The 24,233-nt window shown below is 33.8% G+C and overlaps 1 protein-coding gene across 4 annotated transcripts in view; it reads left to right on the top strand.

Annotated features, from left to right (window-relative positions):
- The window catches only part of LOC106478037 (leucine-rich repeat-containing protein 24-like), a 241,954-nt gene that overhangs the window by 138,749 nt on the left and 78,972 nt on the right, over nucleotides 1-24,233 (top strand). For 3 of the 4 annotated variants that reach the window (XM_013938549.2, XM_022381618.1, XM_022381604.1), the window contains exon 2: nucleotides 11,040-11,145. The exons of the other annotated variant lie outside the window; for it this stretch is intronic. The gene's annotated coding sequence lies outside the window, so the exon portion shown is untranslated. The remainder of the gene's footprint in view (nucleotides 1-11,039; nucleotides 11,146-24,233) is intronic. 4 annotated transcript variants of the gene reach the window in all.

The following is a 24,233-nucleotide window of genomic DNA, read 5'->3' on the forward strand; positions in this document are numbered from 1 at the left end:
GTTTTCATACTTAAATTCAAGAGTTAAAAGTAGAATTTTGTTTAAAGGACATTTGTCAATCCAGTTCTGTTTGTTGTGGCAGAGGAAAATGTTAGTGAGCGTTGGTCCCAGGGGAAAGCCCAAAGCACGCCATCTACGCGAGGAATATCTTCGCCAGCCTTCCCTAATTCTGAAACGATGGACTGGAGAGAAGACAACTATTCAACACCACCCGCAATCAATTCTTGCCTCATTAAATAATAGGATTTCACGTCACTTTTTAACACAGCCAAGAGTAGAGATACGGAGTGAGTGTTGTAGTAACAGTACGCAAGCCATGAATCTTCGTATTCACGGTACGGGCAGCTAACAACAAGGCCACGCTAGGCCATATTTGAAGAAAAAAACGCTTTGCTAGGTACCTTTCCTCTAGTTAAAACATATTTTATGCTAGTTTTGGGTTACTCTTTACCAGTGAAAAGTGGAAGTTACCATCATATTATAACGCCCCCTACGGCTTAAAGGTACTCGAATTCGCAACTCGTAGATTGCAAGTCTGGCGCTCTTACCATCAGGCCATGCTAGACGTATTTTGTGTACATTGTGTTCGAAATTGGTTGGATCATTTCCAATTTGGCCCGATAAGACCATGCATTAGACATTTGGGTATTCAGAAACATTTTTTTTAACGTAAAGATGCGATTTATTCATTTCGAAAGGTCTGTAAAAAAGTTACCGTAATTATAGATTGTATATTTTTTGTTTGATTTTTAAAAAACTACCTACTCGATTAGGCAGATTTCAAAATACAAAAACACTTTATTGCTTTTATTTAACCGCAATATGGGCTGCATAATGGGCTGTCTGCGAAGTGCCAACTGCAGAGATCGAGTCCCAAATTTTAGTGTTATGAGAGCCTTTTAGCTCACCGCCGAGTAACAGTGAGAACGATAAACGTTTTACTTGCATGTTGTTAAGATTCATCATGTATGTAATATAACTTGGAAAGCATCGCTCCAAATTCACTTCAAACAATGGAACCAGCAGTTTCCGTTGCGAGACATAACTTATAATTGATACTTCGAACAAACATTTTGATTGGTTTGGATTCCAGTAATCTGTTTTTATCTATTAAATCTAATTCAGAAACAGAAAATATACAACATACCAACATTCTTTCGCCATATTACAACTTCATTTATGTCAAAGTCAGATGATAGAAGAACAGTTTAGAATACACCTTTGCTGCAAAATTCTGGCTCACTTTATTTCTTACATTCATAAAATCGTGAATCAATGTATATATTCAAATGAGGGTATCTTTACATGCCTTAAAATTGAGGTGTTTGCAAACAGTCTGGATTAGAAACTTTATACATTATACTTCAATAGCTCTTCTGATCATATGTTAAGCGTATATACCAGTCGAACAGTTTGACGTATGTATCTCCCTCTATTTCACTGTTTGGCAATATTTAAATATGCATATATACTGACATTTTATTTATTCCTAATGAAATAACTGTGTAATTGCAATAAATAAATTGTACATTTCTTAGCTTCTAAAAAAATTAAAGGTGGCCATCGCTTGAGATATTCTTATTAATTAAGGTATCCATCAATCCAGTGTTTCTTAGAGGATGTACATTGTGGTTCCTAAAAAATCTGAAAAATAGCAGTTTTTTTTTTTTAATGCTGGAATAATATTCATAAAAATGTATAAACGTACGATTATATGTTTTCAATTTTATAAGGAAAGATTAGTTAGCTTTTCTATTTTGACATTATTTTTCAAAATAAATAAAAAAGACCTATACAAATGAAAGAAAAACTTATGGCAAGTTCTCGAAACAGCTTTTGGTGGGAACTTTACATTTATTTGGGTACCACAGTTCTTCTATAACAGAGAAATGTGATCATGTACTACATTCAAAGTGTAAACACATTTAAATTACATATACATCTAATTAAATTATCTTATTTCATATTGTGCTAGCTCGATCTGTTTTTTTTTTTTTAACTGTAAATATTTCATTACAAAATTAACGATGCTCCTGATGTGTTTGTGTTAGGTTTTATTTAATTGATTCTTAATGCTTCCAAACACTTTTTACAATTTTTAGATTTATTTTGTGTTGTTTTTCACTCGGATGTTCATGTTTCATTATTTTCATTTATTATGTTCCTTTACATCAAAGTCGTTATCTTCCTACCTATATTTCCTACATATAAACGCTGGAAGTCTATGCACTCTATTTTATGCATTTTTCCATCTTGTTTCTCGAATTTTTCCTGAAAAATTTGGGTCAGTCGGTCGATGTTTTATGTTTTAAATATTGGGTACGTATATTGAGCTTTTAAATAATTTCCGTACTTCACTTAATTGTATTATTATTATATCTGTATTTGTTAGACCAATATTTACCTATTTTACAAGGTCATCTATTAAATGTGTTTAAATAAATAAACTTTCAAAGTTTAAAATCACAAGATAAAGGGCGTCCCGGCCCGTAACAATGTGAACGTTAAAACGACTATTTATCACTTCCTATTTTTTGTGGTATAAGCTTTTTCTCTTTTTTCTTTTCGATTTAATCGTAACATAACGGTCTTTCTGTGATTTTTGGTCTAGATAAACTGTGTAAATCATACATGACTGAGTGCTGTACTTTAAATATCGCTAAAGAATATTGTAACATATTAAAGGTGACTCCATGCAATGGTGGGACATGATTGCTGCTGACTTTTAAAATCATGCTTGCCTTATGATTCGTTGATTTTTAACCTTATGGCTCTAGAAAATGGTCAGTCGGAAGTTGCTTTTTGAAATATCAGAATGGTACAGGATTGGTCAGTAAAATATGTGTGACCTTTTGACCTATTGCGTGTATCATCAACCAAAATAGTTTTGTAAATGGGGAGCAACAAACTGAAACGTTCTATACTATGTAATAGTGACCAAAATGAGGTGAAAATGTCGTATACCAGTTAAGCTGGGATTAAATTACATTAGTCTTTTCCAGTGTGTTTACACAACTGTTAAAAGCTTGCCTTTTTAATTGTACAACTTGAAAAGGAACAAACAAGTTGTTATAGTTATTTCAAATTGTTTCTTTCTGATTTGTAGGTATTTCAGTTTAGAAAAGATACCCAGTCATTTTACGTTCATATATTTACCGGAGGTCAATATTTGTTTTTCATGAAGTTACTAGAAAGGTTTTTGAATACAGATAGATCTAATGAATTAGATTTGTAGAGGGAAAAAATCACCTTTAAAAACTATGGTAATAATTTATTAACTTGGCGACGTTTCGTGCAAACGCTCTTTTTCAAGCCAGAAACAAGCCTGCCGGTTAATGACAATTACAAGAATGTTTTGAAATGAAACAATACACAAAACAGGAAGTATATTGCTTCATTTCAAAATGTTCCTATAATTGTACCTTGTCTGTATTTATCAATGGAGAACAACGAAGGCGAGGTTTATATATAAATATATATTTATATACTTCATCGTATCTATACACAGAAGTTGAGTACGTTATATTAAGACGATTTTCAAGCTTCACCGTGGCAGGCAGAACACAGATAGTCCAAACTACAAACAATTATTTGTAATCAATCTAGTACGAAGACGATGGTTTACAGTCACCCTTTTCAATAGCTCAATCGCAAAGAAATCCATAGATACCACGTCCGACAAGTTGACTGGTATGTTTTCACACGGAATAGCATGAATACCCCTTTCATTCTCTAGCTGCTTGAACTATGCTGTGGTTAAACGAGTATGTAGTGAAAGCAACTTGTGTATACGTGACTTCTGTCGCTTATCCAGACAGATATCCTTTTAGATTATGTTGCGTACTGCAGCCTGGGGTATGTGGGCGTCATTTTGCCACTGACCTAAAGGTTTGAGGATTATTACCTGTTACAAGATATTGCATTTTTCTTATCATGGCTGGGGTACGATTTGTGGCATGTTCCTTTATGGATTGTTCTGGTGCCCCAATCTGACCCATATTCCTTTGTTTTCAAGTGTATTTAAGTATAAGGGATATCTCCATCTTGGAAATTATAAATCCCCAAACTTAAAATATTTCTATGATCTGAGAATAAACTTTGCATCGGAAAGGGCTGTTATATATCCTTCTCAAAAGCGATCAATTTTTGATGATATCACACTATCTAGACTCCAAAGAATATCAAAATGTAGTGGTTCTCATGAATAATGTTCCACTGTGACTTAATATCGGTTGTGGTTGTCAAATCACTTGTTAATTTGCTTATTTATAATATATTGTGCTCAACCATCTATGTGTCACATATTTTATGTTAATAATATAACATATAATTTGTGCAATATTCCGCCTTCATTTTGAACATAATGTAGCTTAGTGGTCAGCGTGCAGGTTTTGGATGGATCGAAGGGTCCAAGGCTGAAGTCGTGGTCGTGATATCGCTGAACACACTTTTCGTTTTCTGCTGTTGTGCATTATAAAAGTGACAGTCAACTCAGTTATTCGGCTCAAAGCCGTTGTGTCAACGGGTGTTGCTGACTGGTTTCCTCCTGTGGCCAATAGTTCGAAATTAGATATTGCTATATCTGAACCCTAGAAGTCTGATCTGACCTTTAGCCCATGTGTCTCATAAGATGTCTTTCTTTCTTGCAGTGCTATAGACTCCAACATTAAGTAGCAATGCCCCTCTATTTGCAACTGATTCATTCATAGTTAATTATAGAGGAAAAAATTAACTGATATCTTCCACTAGATTTTTTGTTGCCTCTGGTTGTTTAAGTAAAATTTTGTTGCATATTTGAATTTATCATGGACTTAGCTTGGATAAAAGTGTAAGCATAAAACATGCACTTTTTTTTACTTGAGATGTGTTTGTTTCACGTTCGGAAAATGTCCTGATCTATGGTTTATTTCCATATTTCGCCCCCCCTCCCCCCGGTGGCTAAGAGGTAAGACTGAGGGCTTATAACACTCAAATTCGGGTTCGATTCTTGCAGTGGGAACAACACAAAGCTAGTTAATCGTGCAGCTTTGCGCTTAACAACAAACAAGGCTGTATTTCGTGTTGTTGTTGGTTTTTGTTTTTAATTTTGTACATCTCTATATTCTATGTCTGGGTTTTAGGGACGTTAACTTCAATTGAATTTTACATAACTCCGTACATACAAAGAGAACACACAGTTAGATTTTGTTTGAAGAATATATTCAGTTAATTGTCATTAACCTAATCAAATTTTCCAATACATTTGATACTGTAACACACGCACACACTGTAAGAATTGAGATAATTCAGCTCAGAATAGACGAACTGATCTTAAATAAATATTTATGCTCTTTACACTTCCCACACGTGTGGCTTAGCAGTAAACTTGAGGCTTATAACGCTAAAATTCGGGGTTCTACACCTATAGTATACACAGCTGACACAGTCAATTGCGCTTAAATAACATTGCAGTTTTTAAAAAAGAAATGCTAGTGTATTTGTTTTTATGTTTTTGAGGAGGGGGGAGTGAAGAAGGCTAAATGAATAAATAATGATAATCAAGTTTAAATTTATAGTAATTTAGAAGCCGTGTTTTAGGAGTTTTATCAGCAACATAGTATATATATATATATATAAATTACTTTAAATCGAGCTAAATATTTTATTCACAGAGAGTTGCTATAGAGAAGAAAAACTCGTCTGATAACGAACAAGTAAAATGCAGTATGAAACCCGTCATTTGTGAAATAATAATTGTATTTAAGTAGTAAACATGCTTGCCTTCATGAGAGTATTTAGTTGATCATGCTATTTGTATACGAAGTTTCAGCATTAGTAACTTTTTGCAATGAATATGTCTCATAGAGATACAGTAGGAAAATATAGTGTGATCTTTACGACTGCTCAAAGTGTAGAGTACAATATTTTATTTGTGTTTTTCTCGTTATATATACTGCATTTATTTTTTCTTAAAACACAAGCAGAATTTTCAAAAATAACCGGTCCTTACGTAGGTTCATTCGCGTAGCAAAATTCAGGCCTGGACGGACACTTGCCCGCCTAATGCTTGAACGAGTGTTGATAAAGCGCAAAATCTAGTTTGTTGCAGTAGATGTGGTGCGAATTGTGATAGAGGGAACAAATAATCAGCGAGCTGGTGGAATTATGCGATTGTAAGTAATAAGTATAACATTTAATTGCTTAATTTGTAATATTAAATGCTCCCCATGCGTAGAACGGGTAACCTGGATAATTGTTTGTAAAATACCATTGTTTAGGTGTAATTACACAGAATGCAATGCCAGAACGTTATACATTTCTATGGCCACAAACTCAAGCAAGTTCTGTATACATACATACGAAGGGAAGAAACCACAGTGCTGTCTGCAATGTGTGCAACTTTAAATGCTTCTCCGCCACTGCTTAGGTTGATAAACACGATCTGATTTCATTAACATTCTTCTACCGTTTCTTGCTTTCACTATGACGAAATCTCGACACCAACTTCACCAGAATGATAAGGCAGTGACTGGAGTTAATATAATGATAATGAAGCGTCTCAATTCATTTAATTTAGAAAGTATATTTTTCGAATAAAACTAATAGTTTATTTTACAGTTTCCTATGATAAACGTATATTTGAAAAATAGTGGTTTTAGTCAGTTATGTTAAACTTTTTGTATTTTGATTGTTTTATCTTGAAAAAAGAAGAGTTAGAGGAGATCTGATTGGGGTGTTTAAGACTAAAGGGAATTGATAATGTTGATGCATCATCTTTTTTCATACTTAACAGCGAGAATAGTAGGACTAGGGGACACAAATATACATTTTGGCAAGGTATCTTCAGCTAAGATAGTTTTATTTTTCAAAAAGGGTGGTTGGCCTTTGGAATGGTTTGCCTTCAGACGTTGTGGAGGCAGTAAATTTAAGTGATTTTCATAGAAAGCTTGATAACTATATAAATGATAAGGGCTGGCTTTAAGGTTTTATTTTTTTTTCTAGTTTTAGTTTAGAAGATGGGACAGCCGAGGTTGTTGTCCCTAAACATTATGTTATGTTATAAAAAGTATTACTGGGAGTCCAAAATCATCTTTCAACGACTAAAACTTTATTTCGCAGGCGATTTTTGGAGGGGAAGAGGATAATTGCTTTTTTGTTTCAATTGCAACCACACTTAAGAAGTCAAAACCTTTATATATAAAATTCGTTACCACTATAAATTTTTTAAAAGGTAGAATGTTGGGTACTGAGTTTTACTTCGAAGAACTCTCACCTACTATGGCTAAAATAAATTTAGCCCTCACCTACTTTGGTTAAATGTGAACTTTTAAATAAATATTCAATCATACAACAGCTTTAAGATCTCAACATTATTTGTTATATTGTGTTTTAAGTAACTTACATACCTACTAGTATTTTTAAGGGTGGAAAACCACTTTTTAAAATTCAGAGTATTTCGAAAGAAGTAGAAATTGACCAATAGGTAATTCGAGCATACAGTTCTACTTAGCGAGTGGATATTTTCTTCGTCCAAGGTACTGCATGTTGAATACCATCTCTCAGATATCACCTAATAGATTTCTAAGAACAAGATTTTGTTTGCATTTTTGAGATATGTCCGTTGGCTTGTAAATTTCAGGATTCGTGTATTACATTTTCTAATAAGTATCTTTTAAGTGTTTTAACATAAAGCAGTGCTTACTCTGAACAATCCTTGAATTCTCTTTAGAATCAAGAATTTCCTTTTTACAAAGATTGTCTGGTAAGATACTGGTTCTTAGGTCTTCTCTCTTTGAACATTAAAGATATGAGAATGAAAAGGAATCAACTTATTGCTTAATAGTTTGTATAAGCTAATTATATCTATGAGCAGATCACAGGTGCCAAGCGCACTTTTGTATGTGGTTCTGTTTATATGTTTTTCATAAGCATGCGCTTTGTTGATAAGACCTAGCCTCCAAAGAACAAGGACATATTTATGAACAACAAATATCGCTTAGGCCAACTTCGTTATCTTGTACCAAGGGATAGCTGTAGGCAAGAAGATGTATAATAATGTACGTTATATATATATATATATATATACAGAATATATTGCTTTCTGTGGATCGACAGACATCAGTTTTTTAAGCCATAACAATGTTTATACGTACTAATATTGGAAATAATATGTCTGTCCTGGTACTAACTAAAATAATTAAGAAAAGCTACTAATAAAATTCAGTGGAGTTTAAAACCAAATATCAAAACGATATATGATTATAGTTTTATTAACATGGCTCGGTGACACTATCTGATTTCGGATCAAAACGATATATGATTATAGTTTTATTAACATGGCTCGGTGACACTATCTGATTTCGGATCAAAACAGTATATGTTTATAGTTTTATTAACATGGCTCGGTGAAACTATCTGATTTCGGAGAACTATTGAATTGCTATTTTTTTTCATTCATTGTGAACTGTGAGGCTGACGTCAAGAATAGATTACACTAATTCTAGTATTTGTTAACTGAGGAAAATATTTTATTTAGTGTATAACCGGTGCTTGTTTTCTGAAGAACGTGTTGAAAGATCGGATTATCTTGAGTTCACTACTTACAGTCTTCTGAAAATTGAAAATAGTCTAATCTATAATGTTATGGTAGCTGTACATATTTCAGTTATATTTTAGCTGCTTACCTGTTTTCTGGATTAAACAAACACTATCCATTTGACGTTTGTACAGGTTATCGCAAGTAAATGTGTTTTCTCTACAACTGGTTGTGCTGTGATGATGAAATTTATTGTATTTTCAAATTTAGAATAATGATTACAGCTTTTGTTTTAGTTATGTTATTCAGGAAAATAGAATTGGATGGCATTTATTTCCCTTTATATGTTTTCTTTTTCCCAGATTTATTTTATTTTTTAGCTCTTGCTTTACAGTTGAAAGTGTAAATAACTGTTATGGTTTCCCCCTAGCAATAATGCTGTAAGTGATTTTTCCACCGTCATAATAGAATGAATTACTCAATAGGAAAGAGTCAACTTTACGGCTTTTTTTTTCTTCTTTATAAACGGTTTGGCTGTTGTATTGGCAAAGAAACAGGAAGAGGGGCTGCTGTGGATTTTGATATCAGCCAGTTTATGAGAAAATAATTTATTATTTCTGTTAAAAGAACAAAAATTTACTCAGAACGTGAAGTTTTAAAAGGGGGAAAATGTGTGTGTGTGTGTGTATGGTTTATAGCACTAATCTACCTGCCTTACAGTGTTGTGGCCCAGTTATTTGGGTAACGTCCAATCTGCTCACGCCACTCAACCTAACCATACTTACGGTGCCCCGTTAAACTACCTAGTACTACTCTCCTTTAACCCGGTGTTTATTAGTTTGATTTTAAGTATATTCACTCAGAATGTGAGATAAAACATTTGGCGGGAATATAAAATGTAAAATGTGTGATAACGCATATGATTCGTAATGTAATATGTTAAACCGAAAATGTGCACGTTATATGCATGTATAAAACAGCGATACGTACGATAAATATCGAGAAAGCTTTGCCTTGTAATATTTCATTTATTATGAATAGTAATATACCTAATAATTTTGGAGTATCCACTTTGATTCTACAAACATCGGACTTTATTTACAAACTGGTTTAAACGTCTTCATTAAGTAGAAATCGTATGCCATCGCGTTATTTTCATCCTGTCGATTTCACTCAGCTTTTTGCATGTGATTTTCCATGAGAGAGAAAACAAAAAGTTTATTACAGTTCCACCCCTGGAATAGCACGTGCCACGCACCACATGTAGACTTATAGCTGTCATTCACGCTAACAAACTCGATGATTTGTAAGATGTAATATGTGTCATTCGATACTTTTTCTCATGTAAAGCTCTCTATCTCAATTCACCCATGATAAGATATTATGAAATAATCAATACATTTCTTTCTTCATTCTTGAAAGACACTAGAATGCCTGTCTCAGTAGTCTAAGTCATTGAATGTAGTTTACAACGATAATCCAAAGGCAATTGATTCAAAACGTATTTAGTTAGTACAAACTAACACTTTATTTCTGTGGCATAATAATAATAAACGTTCTCGTGGTGGAAGAGTAAACAATAATTCGAAAGTGCTTGTAAATTAACTAAAAGTTCTTACTATTTATTAAGTGAATGTTGCAGTTGTAAATGAACTAACAGTTTTTACTGTTTATTCAGTGAATCTTATAATTGTAAATGAGCTAACAGTTCTTACTATTTATTCAGTGAATGTTGCAGTTGTAAATGAACTAACAGTTCTTACTGTTTATTCAGTGAATGTTGTAGTTGTAAATGAACTAACAGTTCTTACTATTTATTCAGTGAATGTTGTAGTTGTAAATGAACTAACAGTTCTTACTATTTATTCAGTGAATGTTGTAGTTGTAAATGAACTAACAGTTCTTACTGTTTATTAAGTGAATGTTGTAGTTGTAAATGAACTAACAGTTCTTACTGTTTATTAAGTGAATGTTGTAGTTGTAAATGAACTAACAGTTCTTACTATTTATTCAGTGAATGTTGCAGTTGTAAATGAACTAACAGTTCTTACTATTTATTCAGTGAATGTTGCAGTTGTAAATGAACTAACAGTTCTTACTGTTTATTCAGTGAATGTTGTAGTTGTAAATGAACTAACAGTTCTTACTGTTTATTCAGTGAATGTTGTAGTTGTAAATGAACTAACAGTTCTTACTGTTTATTCAGTGAATGTTGTAGTTGTAAATGAACTAACAGTTCTTACTGTTTATTCAGTGAATGTTGTAGTTGTAAATGAACTAATAGTTCTTACTATTTATTCAGTGAATGTTGTAGTTGTAAATGAACTAACAGTTCTTAATATTTATTCAGTGAATGTTGTAGTTGTAAATGAACTAACAGTTCTTACTATTTATTCAGTGAATGTTGTAGTTGTAAATGAACTAACAGTTCTTACTATTTATTCAGTGAATCTTGTAGTTGTAAATGAAGTATAATAAATTTCACTGTTTCAAGTCATGCATATCAACTCGTTTTTTACAACAGATATTACCTGTTGATATCTTAGAAGCAAAGACTGAAAAGTGACGCTATTACAGCAAGTTACAGCCAATGTGTTTTCTTTTTGTTGTGATCCGGTCGTACCTCCCAGGTAAGCATTTTGTTTTACAAAGATTACTACGAAATGATTCATACATTTGTTTGGAGAAATTTGTTTAATATTACCGAACATGCCAAACTATCTTTGGGTCGACTGTTCTGTAATAGTAATAGGGTACCAAAACACTTATGACAGAAACACATAAACTGTAGTTTTTTTCACATTCTTCTTAATTTATTCATTTCAGATCAAAGTTGTGTATCCGAAATTGCTAAAGTAGGAGGAATGTAGAAAATTAAAATGTGCGAATTATGTGATTTTTATCACAAATGTTAAAAGTATTGGTTTTTCTAGTGCTTCCCCACCTTTCGGCATTTAAGCTGTACCTTTTAAAGTATAAGATATTCCTAGTGTTTAATTTTTCTCGGATCTCTCTGAAACCGAGAAGTATGGTAATTGCTACAGTAATGGTATCGCAATCAGCACCTCTCGAGATCTGAAATCTCTTCAAATAGAACACAAGAAATGAGAGCTCTTACCAACTAATGTAAACGCTTACTCCATACTGGTTAATGTCAGTAAGGTTCTTTACTTGTATCTTCTGGCTTTTTCAGTATTTTCACTTTAACAGCGTGTTAATCAAACAGCTTACTTTTATTTGTTCTACTCACAGACATGTAATTGTTTGGTTATTTGGGTTATATTGTTTATAATAACTTTTGATCGGTGTAAGCTGTGTACGTAGAGCGAAACTAAACACTATCCAGTATAGCTAATTACGTATAGTTTTTCTACATATCTACTTGTAAATAATTAAAAGTTAGAATAAATTTTTTTCGTTTTTTGGGTGCCTTCATTGTTAACGATATTTTCAGCCGTAAATCCAATAATATCTTAGGAGGTTCAGTTTGCTTAGGAGATTTAGGTAGCCCTAAGTACAAATTTTAAACTAACAATGTAAATTAATCTTTATAATACAAGTTTAATAAATAACACCAGTTAAAATTAACTAAACCTTGGTTAAGAGACCCATAAAAACTAGTTACTGTTTTAAACCATAGTCGTTGATGTATATTTCTCTAACAATGCATTTTACCAAAGAAACCCTATACGCTTCCCCACTACATAACTTAAGTGTGACAGTTAATGTCAGGTGTTTTGTAATAGGCGTGTCGGTTTGGATGCGTCAACTTTCTCATGGTAAAAACAAAAACCAATACTTATTAAGATGCAAAACAATAAATAAAAATTAATAAAATGATATGATATCTGACCTGATCATTATAACATAGCTAAACACAATAAAAAGAAAACAATTAGTCTAACGTAATATGCAGCTATTCTAAAAACTTTACAACCAGTCTTAACACACGTTTTTATATTTTTAAAGAGTTGTTTTTGATTCTCATTTTCAATTGTCAAGATTGCCTCTTTTACTGAATTCGTTGCTGCGATTGATAATACGTTTTTTCCCACTTATCTTAGAGTTTATGTTCAGCTTTGTTGTTGTGTTTTTTTTATACCTTCAAGTTAACTTTTTCAAATGAAATCTCTATGGAAAGATATCACCTGAATATCCACCGCTGAAATCTTGTCTACTTGCTGATTGTTGAGATTAGTTAGTTCCTTATCATCGAGTTTCTCAGACGCTTGTACAGTTTGCATGATTTTTTTTTAGCCGCAGCATAACGGCTCATAGAATGGCTCTGAGTTTTCAAGTACAAACTTTTAGCTTATAGCTCCGTCATCTATTGACTTATTTGAGATCTGATTACAGTTTTGGACTCATAAGGTCAAACTCTTTCGATTGATGTATTTGGTCACTCTCAGGGCCTCATAGATTAATTTACTCTAATCCTGTGTAAAAGAGATCCTGATGAGTAATAAATAAATCGGGTATGCTCGCGCTCCCACGCTTGGTATTGCTGGCGCACAAAAATATAGCTAATAAAAAGAATAAGAAAAAAGGCCTCGTAGATTAATTTACTCTAATCGTGCATAAAAGAATTTCAAGTGCCGCCACTATTGAGGATTCGCTCTTGTTTAACCGTCACAATGACAGATACAAACGCAGAACGATCAATTTCAAATCTGAAAGTTATAAAGAATTGGCTAAGAAGTTCGACAGGTCAAGAAAAACTAAAAGGACTATAGATTCTGTCTATGAAGTAGGAACGAGCTAGAAAAAATCGACTTCAAAGGTGTTATGACATTCTTGCCGAGAAAGAGGCATGCAGAAAAAGTCTCAAGTAATGGCAACTAAACAACAATGGATTGTATTCGCTTAAAAATACTCATTGTTTACTGCCGGAAAATATTCTTTGATGTTAGATGATTACACGGCAAACATAGAAGAGATCTGTGGAGTAAAAAAAAGGAAAGGGAATCATTGTTCATGCTCACATGCGATTGTGGAAAAAGAGATTGAGAGTAGAGAAGTCTACAGGAAGATCTTGTTCCAGGATATTTCAGAACCTTGTGATGCCACCGAGAAGAATGTGGCGTAAGTTATATAATTGAAACATTGTTATATAAAGCAATAATAGAGAGAAAACAATATTACGATGATATACGGTAAAGTATATCCTCAAATTGTATAAAAAAGATAATTGGCTTATAAATCTCTATACTAGCATATAGCAAACATTTTCCAGAGTTCTGGCCTGATATTGGAAATTTGTAATGGTAATAAAGAATGTGTAACAGATACTTTCAACACTTATATCATTCGTAAGAACTGTGAAGTCAGAAACATATAGTATTCGTAATTGAGTAGAGTTAGTCGTCTTAAATGTGGAGTTCACCGAAAATCTATACCATATGTAGATTGACAGGTAAGATTGAACCAGAAAGCAAGAGATGTATTATAATTATTTGAAACTTATTGTTAACTTCTTGAAATTTACCTAATACATAATATTTATTGTGAAATTATAAAAGAATATGAAATAAGCTCGCTGGACATATCAGTTTCTTACAAGCTCATCCCTGATGAAATACAAAACCCTTCTTCCCACTTCTGTAGTATAAAGTTGTTACAGTTGTACAAACCAATATACTTCTAACGCAATACTTGAAGTTAAAATAATAAAACCTTTAACTATAAAGAGCAAAACATTGAATGTATAGATATGTATTTATTCATTGTATATATGACTGTTAATTACTTATATATTTTGTTTGCGATTCTTGTGTAAGGCTACACAATGGGAAGACAGTTAGTCAACAGCACTCACCGCCAACTCTTCGGCTGCTCTTACTTTACCGAACAGTGATATTTGACCATCACTGTTTGACTCACTATTGTAGTGCACCCATGACCCCAAAGTGCGGAGCACGTTTCTGCTGCAACAGTCCAGGAACATTAACTACTAGACTGGGTCATTCCCAGTCCTATATCTCTACACTTGAGTATCAAAAGTATTGCTAGTATTTGGTATATTCAACGTGAATGGCATTTTATGCGACACGTGAACTAACCCGCCAGTTCAGAGACCCCCAAGATTCAGGCGTGGACATTCTTAATTTAAAATGTCTGATCATAGGAAGGGCAATTGGCAGCACTCACCTTATACATGGCTACTATTCTTTTGTAGCGGGATTAACGGATACTTTTATAGTTCTTCCACTGCTGAAAAGTAAATCGTGGGCTCAAACCTTCGATCTTTCGTTTGCAGCCGAGCACACTAATTAATAAACCACATAACACTGAAGTTGACGTTGTAGAGTTCATGTATTTTTGATCGAATTCTTTTCTACATTCATTGCTCATGTTTATGAATCTTCTATATTAGGATGATGATATCCTTATAATCTTTTTGTTTGTCTGTAGTTAAGCCCATAGCTACACAATGGGCTGTCTATGCTGTACTCACCACGGGTATCGAAACCCGGTTTGTAGTGTTAAAGCCTTCATCACACCTCTGAGCCACTGAAGGCTTCTTATATTCATCAACAAGTTTTCTGTAGTGTGTTAGAGAAACGACATAAAACAATAAATTGGTTCAAAGCTGGAAATTAATCGTGTGCGTTGCCTTTTGTGCATACAAAATTTTTTAGAGACTTGGGTAAAATGATTTTTTCATAGTCTCTAAGGAAATTCTTCGATAAACTACTAAATACTTTCTATCTACGATAATAAAATGGTTCTGAAACTGTTTTGTTCGTGGACCACCTGATTTTTTGTTTTTATTTTGGAGGACCACAGTATACGTTATGCTTTCTCCTGCTTTCCATAATCATACAACCTTTTCACAAACCACTTGAAGGGAATCTGCGAACCACGGGCTACAATAGGCGAAATTCGTGTTTATAAATGAGTGGTTATATGCATGTGTAAAAAAAAATAACCTCAATACAGTATGGTTGCATTCGCTTCAATTTCAATAGGATCAAGAATTATACCTCAACAACTTGATCATTTAGATACAGTAGATTTACAAAGATATCAGGAAAAGTTAATGGTGCTTAAAAGCTCATCCTCAAGTTTTACGTGACACATATAGTGTTTGTAAGTGTCAAGAAGGTTTGTCCAAGTGGCTTAACATCGATTATGGTGACACTTACGCATGTCAAAAATTAAGGTGTTTATACCAGAGACACTATAAAAATTATCATTCATTGGAGGCACTTACCATATTTTCAGTGTCTGTCAATGCAATACTATGGCCAGGTGATTAGGGCACTCGATTCGCTATCTGCAAGTCGCGGGTTCAAATCCCCGTCCCACCAAATATGCTCGCCCTTTCAGCTGTGGGGGCGTTATAATGTGAAGCCACTGTTTGTTGGTAAAAGAGTAGCCCAAAAATTGGCAGTGGGTGGTGATGGCTAGCTGCCTTCCCTCTAGTCTGTCACTATTAAATTAGGGAAGGCTAGCGCCGATAGCCCTCTTGTAGATTTGCGCGAACTTCTAAACAAAACCAAAAAATAGTATGAACAGATAGTGTTAATAATAATAATAGCATGTCTTTGTGCTTGAGCATTTGCTAGTTTATAGTAACTTTAACTTTCGAATATTCTACAATATAAGTATCGTAGAATAACAGAAAATCGATTTATGAACACATGCTGTTTAATATAAAATTATAGTCTGTCTTCTCACACTCCTCTAGTTCAGCGTCGCTCATCTAGTGTACGTTGGCTCTGGACGAAAAGGTCAAAAATCAAATTAGCAACATATTTGCTTGTTTTTATCATTTTACAGGATAAAAAATGAGTTGCTTTCCACCTGAAAGTTTAGTACAAACTATTTACGGCTTCTACTTTTCATAACTTAAGTTTTAAGACGGACGTAACAAGACACTACTAATATATTATGTACACCTGTTACGAGGTGTTTGCTGCAAATAGATGCTCATTTAGTTGGAGCCTATTTATCTCTTTTAACTATATTTGTCCAAGCTCTTCACCATTCTGGAATTCTTAGAAATTTGAATAATTGAAGTTTTGAAAGCTTAATCGTAATTATCTGAATAAAACAGCCAACAGCACAACAATTCTCAGGCATGATTACATTGACATGATATACAACGAAATAATAGGAAGACGTTTTAATCGGTACTCCGGTGTAGGTAAGTAGAAATGACGTTGGTGACAAAGTCGCCTCTAGTAGATTGTTTTGTGAGGCACGAATTTGATCACTGAACCATGTTTTAGAAACACCCATTTTTTCTCAAAGTTGAAAAGAGTGATAACCAAAGAAATATAACGACACTAGTATGTGTAATATATTTAACAGATAAACAATTTTAGCTGTTCATTATCAAATAAACCTTGCTGTGTCACCACCGTTCAGTGAAAAAACCGACTTGTTGTGTACCGTGTCACCACCGTTCACCCAGTGAAAAATCGGCTTTAGCAGTCTGACTACGCTTTTGCGAATTTCCGTTACCTAATATATTGCACGTGATATCTATTTCATGGAAAAATACGTGAGTCGATCAACATATCCATCCTTATTAATCAGTATTTTATTGGCTTTATCCAGGATTCACTCGCTTACCATATTATATTTTCATGTTAAGATGTTGGAGTTTGGTATTGAGTAAAAAGAGTCCTTTGTTTATCGCTGCGAAGGTACCATATTAAAACCGACAGACTTTTACTGGCTTGGCACCATATTAAAACCGACAAACTTTTACTGGCTTGGCACCATATTAAAACCGACAAACGTTTACGGCTTTGCACCATATTAAAACCGACAGACTTTTACTGGCTTGGTACCCTATTAAAACCGACAAACTTTTATTGGCTTGGCACCATATTAAACCTCTCTCATGTTATACTCTTCGGCAAACTTTTCTTGACATGCCATTGACACGTGGTGTAAAATGTTGATTTATATGTGAAGATGAAACACTGTTGTTGAGGGTTAAAACACCAACAATTTATGGAACAATAAAATAATTTACACCTAAAAATAATCATAAAAATCACATTGTTTCGTTTTCTGCACCAATCTTACTTATTTAATTACGGAATTCAAAGTAGAAGCGTGTAAAAATAGCATTCTAAATTCTCTTTGGACCGAGTTTTCTATGGACTTCTACTGTTTTTCTTGATTTTAAGACTGCGTTTAAGAGCTCCAAGCTGAGCTCTTCATCGGGTCTCAAAAATCAATAGAAGTCCATAGAAAACTCAGTGCACTTGTTGAACGCAATGCCTAAATCCGTTTTGAAAGAAAATCATTTTTTGTCTGTCAGTGACTAATGCCCTTACTTTAATGGACGTAGCGTGTGTCTGTATATCTATCTATGTAACCAAAACTCCTTCGCCATCTAATGAATGGCACCACAAACAAAGATCCGTAAAAATCTCATAATTTAGGTATTCAAGTTTCGGAAAATAAAAAAAAACAATCACTGTGAGCTGTGCAACAACTATTTCTTTATAATAGAACACAATTTGAAATAAAAGTACTCTCCTCACAACAAGAACACAACTTTTATTACGACTGTACGTGAGGGTTTGATTATTGGTGTAATTTTTAAACGTATTATTAAAAACTGGAGTTCTGAAGAAAAAACAATATTTTTTTTAATAAACGGTACCACTTTTAATATATAAAAAAATTACAGTTTATATCAATAAAATTTATGAGCTCTGTATTTGAATCATTTTGATGCAATGAGTTGAGTAAAACTAAGGAACACTTTTGCCGTGCAGTAAGTACTTCCCAGAAAACAACAGCATAAAATTTTTTTTTTAGAAAATGTTCACTTTTTCTAATTTGTTTTTTTTTTTAATGAGGTATGAATGCTACGATTAGTAGTTGCTAACTCAAACAGGCATTCGTAGGGTGGCGTTTCTGCTTATTGAACATAAACGAAACTGTATTGATTGGAGTTTTAAACGCCGAAATATGGTAACAGTGAAGCCAACAAGCCTAATATTAGTGATAAAAATCACACTAGACCGTATATTTTTAGACAATTATAGATTCTGAAGGAATGGCATATTCCATAGGATTTTTTTTAATGCGCTCCCCAGGAAACATCATGTCTCGTTTGTGTGAGAAACTGAAATTTATGATCACATGAAGAGTCGAAATTACTTGTCTGTAAGCTCTTCAAATCCCGTAAACGTTGTTCTGAGATAAATATTATCATAAACAGACTAAGTTAGGTGAAGTGCATTGTTCTGTTTTTAAACACGAAACTTATATATACATTAGGCTTAATATTCTAAATAGACACAAAGTTAATCCAAGTAATTTCTTCCAAAAGATCTATTCGTCAGTCCGTTAAATTAAAGCTACCTTTTTCTTAGCAATATGTATTTCAGTCTTTAGATTTCTGTAGGAACAATGACAGCAACTGTAACTAACGAAATAATTAACCCAATAACTCCTGGAGTGTATGCTCATGGCGGTTCGACTTAAATTCTTAATCATTTTATTATATATGCACTCTCCATTATCGTTCAGTCAACATAGGATATAACCCGTCACTAAATGTTATATGCATGACTTGGTGTACATTTTATTTGTTTGTTTAACTTTTGTTATTATATAAACGAGGGTATTTCTTTTATCGGTATATACAACCAGGCTCGTATACTATATAGTATACTGAGAGAAAACACTATTCCAAAAATATGTTAGACGAAGACATGAAGTGGCATCTTGTGATTTATGTTATAACAGAATAAGAATATTACAAGCCTGGACAATGGTTATATAACGTTGCTACTCTCTGAACTACCTTGTAAATCAACCAAATTTATCATTCGATGTATGAGAGACGGAACGACCCCATTCATCGATTGTGTGCTGTGTAGAGCGATTTGAAAATTATTATGAAGTGATTACCGTGGCCATCATTCAGATCTAATGTTCAACAATAACAACAAGAAAAATAGAAGTGAAGCAGAAAAATTACAAACGTTTTATATTTCTTAACAGTTTCCCTGCTGGCAAACGAATATTACATTTTTTAATTATTTATCTTTTTGTGGAATGGCAACGAAGCTCTTGGATGATGGATCATCTGAAAACAAATGATTTGATAAGAAACAAAGGCAGGTTTTCATCTATCGTTCTTGAATATTTTTAGCGGGAACATTCGTAACAGTTTTTCAAACTACATATTCGACATGAACTCGTGTTGTTTTATTTTCTTCTTTTTTCTTTCTCTTTTTTCTTGCAGTTTCATTACTTCTGTCGTTAAAATGTTGGTGCCTCCCAGTGGTTTTATTACCAATGGTGGGCATAGGACAGATAGCCTGTTGTGTAGCGTTACACTTAACAACCAACAAAAGTATATTGATTTTGCCAACAATTTATTAATGAAAAATTAATTTGACTTATTATAAAGATAAAAAAAATACAAATATTAATTACATTGGGGCAAGGTGTGGCCAATTAGCGTGCCCGGATTGTGAATCTGAAGGTTCATAATTCACATGCCATTGTCAGAAAAACGCGTTTCGCATTTTGGAGGTCGTGGTTGCGCTATAATAGTGACTGCCGAATCCCAGTATTCGGTCGTACAAGAGTAGACCAAAAAGTTGACAGTGGGTGCTGCTGACTAGCTGTCTTCCCTTTAGTGAGTCTAGCGGATCAATTAAAAGGCCTGACATGGCCTGGTGGTTAGGGCGTTCCACTGACAAAAGAGTTTGTAAAAGAGTAGCCCAAGAGTTGGCGGTGGGTGTTGTTGACTAACTACCTTCCCTTTTGTCTATCACTGCTAAATTAGGGAGGTTTGTTTGTTTGAAATTAAGCACAAAGTCTACATAATGGGCTATCTGTGCTCTGCCCAGCTAGCGCAGATAGCCTTCGTGTAGCTTTGAGCGAAATTCAAAACACAACCCAACTGGATAAGTCACCCCATGTCAGAAATTAAGTTAAATCAGCCATAGGATAAAAGTCATGGACATGGCCCTCACAGCAACCGCTTTGGAAATTATATGTTTGATAATTTTGTTTTAACAGTGTTAATCCGTATAGAGTATTATTGTTACACTAAGTGTCAATTTTATTAGGATCTCCATTTAATATCAGATTGTTCAACCTTCTATTATAATAACAGCAATGTCTCGACGTGGCATCGGCTTCGCTAGATGCTGGAAGGTGCTTTCTTCAAGGTCTGTATGTGGCTCAAAGGTGTCGGAAGAGAATAACGCTGGCAAATGCAACGTTCAGGTTTATTCCAAAGATGCTTAACTGAAATGAGATCGGATGATTTGCTGACTAGTAAAGATTACTGAAGTTAATGTCATTTTTCCGAACCAGTTTTGGTCAATAAGAGCCCGGTGAGTTTCTGCATTATCATTATGGAAAAGCTTTTGTCCAATAGAATGGAAATGCAGCATTGTGGGTGGATGTAATCAACAACAGTATCCAGGTATAATCTAGGTTGTTATTTGGATCTCTAAACGAACTAAGAAGACCCATCCACACTCACAAGAACATTCCCCACACTACTGCACCATTTTCAGCATTTCGCATTGTCGGAACAAGGGTCATATGCCTCATGTGGTTTCCTCCATATTTTACTTTATAGTCATCAGAGAATGCGATTTCTTCCATAATTTACTGTGTTGCCATCTTATTTGTTTCATTCGTATTTTATTCTACTGTCTTGGCAGAAAGAGGTTAAAAGTGACTCGGCAGACCACATTACATCTTATGATCATTCATTGTTCACACTTAAGTCTCTTACAACCATTGGAACTGTGGTTCCTTCTGAAATAAATGTGTTTGGTTTTGACTAGTATATGGCACTATTTTAATGTCGCTTACTTGGGACAGCTGGAGAAGGTCGGGTCGTTATCACAGTTGAATGTTTTGGTCAGCTAGGACACAGTCTTTTCCCTGAAACAGTCATCAGCGATTGTTGACCACAGATTTTTCCTCATTCCTTTTCTATTACCACTGATTGTGCACTATGATGATTTTTTATAAGCTTACAACAAAAGTGCACGTTGCTTCTCATAAAAGGGCATCTGCTATCATACACCCGTTCGTAATTAGAGATCATTGCTTCTAGTCATTCTCTTGCAGACCATGACATTATTACACCTCTCTTGCAGATCATGCCATTATTACACCTCTCTTGCAGATCATGCCATTATTACACCTCTCTTGCAGACCATGCCATTATTACACCTCTCTTGCAGACCATGCCATTATTACACCTCTCTTGCAGACCATGCCATTATTACACCTCTCTTGAAGACCATGACACTATTACAACTCTCTTACAGACCCTGACACTATTACAACTCTCTTACAGACCCTGACATTGTTACACCTCTCTTGCAGACCCTGGCATTGTTACACTTCCCTTGCAGACCCTGACATTATTACACCTCTCTTGCAGACCATGACATTAATACACGTCTCTTGCAGACCATGACATTATTACACCTCTCTTACAGACCCTGACATTATTACACCTCTCTTACAGACCCTGACATTATTACACTTCCCTTGCAGACCATGACATTATTACACTTCCCTTGCAGACCATGACATTATTACACCTCTCTTGCAGACCCTGACATTATTACACTTCCCTTGCAGGCTATGACTTTATTACACCTCTGCATTTATATGTCTCAATAAATTGTTTGATGCATCACATAATCGGGCCACTCTGCGTATGCAGGTAAATGGAATATTCAATAAATGTGTGTTTTAATAAAATGGCGAATCAGAGCATTTCATAAGGGGGAAGTTCTCACGAACTGCCAATTAACCACATTGTTTGTGGTTTGTTTGCTTTTTATTAGGAGTTCAAGGAACCTATAAATTATTAGGAACATTTCCAATGGTTTCAGTAATTCTGTGAGAGTTTACGTCAAAAAAACAATAATAAGAAACAAACATAAATTACCTATAGTGCGCTCTAAAATAAAGATGGATCTGTTGATCTATAGATGTCGCTGAAGATAATCTATATTACGTACGTGTGTGTGTGTGTTTGAGATATAAAAGCATTTGTGTCATCTAGATTAAAGATGCATTCATTCAAGTTGAAAGCAAGCTGGAGGAATTTCAAGTAGGCTGTAGGTTTTTATCAGGTAATCTTGTGGATTCGAAACTTTCTCACTGCACAAACAGTAAAAATCTTTGTAAAGAAGTTATATAGACCTATAGAGTTGTTTCTTAACGTAGCTTCTTCAAGAAGCTTTTGAGGTGAAAGTTATGAGGCTCACTTATTTTACAATGAAATAAGAAGGAAACAATATGAAAATCGGATCTTTCACAATACCTTTTGTTTTTTACAGGATGTTTCTGTAGGTGAATGGTTGGTAATGAGTGAGTAATGTGTATATTAGCGAATACATATTGTGGAGAAATAATAAACTAATGAAGAAGAAAAATGGTTATAAATTTGCGCCGACTGTGTTATAATGTGTGTGTGTTTTCTTATAGCGAAGTCACATCGGACTATCTGCTATGTCCACCGAGTGGAATCGAACCCCTGATTTTAGCATTATAAATTAGTAATTCTAAACAAAATTTTTTTTTAATTATATATATATGTATATATATATAATTTATCCAAATTGGGTGAGAACATTTTAATATTCACTTCATGCAATTAAAAGCAACTACTCTTGTTTATAATTAAAATTTTTCAGTTATAACCGACAAACTGGTATTATACTGTTATTTTACCCACACATTTGTATCATATCTGTTAGATTATTTCTTATTATATTTTAACAGTTTTTCGTGGTTTCTCGTAATTGTGTGAACTTTGTTAGCTTAAACTTAATTTTTCATACTCCAGTTAGCTTTAGAGCTCTTCACTTTCACCTGTAGAGTTCTAATTGTAGCGTAGAGCCTATCAACAGAGTAAACTCAGGTGTGGCACAGTCTACACTTAGGTATGTAATTTTCTCCTAATTTTTAAAGCTATTGCTTGATGAATCGTCTAGACTCGCGAGAACCATGTAGCTGAACTATTTGACGTGAAAATATTATACAACATAGCAAAGTTTCTAAGTGAATGTCAAAAGTAAACGAATATGTTCAACACTGCAAACATTTCAGAGAGCACTTCGAAAATAAACGAAGACGTTCAACACAGCAAGTTTGAAAGCGCAAGTCAAAATTAACAAACCTGTTTAAATCATCAAAGTTTTGTAATGCACATCGAAAAATAAACGAACATATTCAACACAGCAAACGTTTCGAAGCTAATACCGAAAAGTAAACGAACATATTGACTTTTTTGATTGCCTTAAAAAATAACTGTAATTTTGCATTCCATAGACCTAGCTTTGTATCAAATTTAACATATAAAGCTAAATTTGTTATTAGATTAATAATCGATTAATGTAATATGATACACATATATATTATACATCGTCTAATTCAACGTATGTTATATATATATATATATATATATATATGTATAATATACACACATACATGTATATATGAACACATCCCAGTAAAAATATTGTAAAAATGAATATAAGTATTGAATACATATTATATAAAATCCATAAGCAGGACCGCATTGCCTTCAGCCATGCAAGTATGCTATAATATTACAAGTAATCATTTGGGAAAACAAGATATATCAGCAACTCGATATACAAATACAAGTGACGAAGAACTAATGATCTGCTGTACTAAGTTTAAATTAGTTGTCTACTAGTAATAAAGGAAGAGACCAAAATTT

The sequence above is a fragment of the Limulus polyphemus genome, unplaced genomic scaffold (genome assembly GCF_000517525.1).
Source record: "Limulus polyphemus unplaced genomic scaffold, Limulus_polyphemus-2.1.2 Scaffold8, whole genome shotgun sequence".
Lineage (NCBI taxonomy): Eukaryota > Metazoa > Arthropoda > Merostomata > Xiphosura > Limulidae > Limulus > Limulus polyphemus.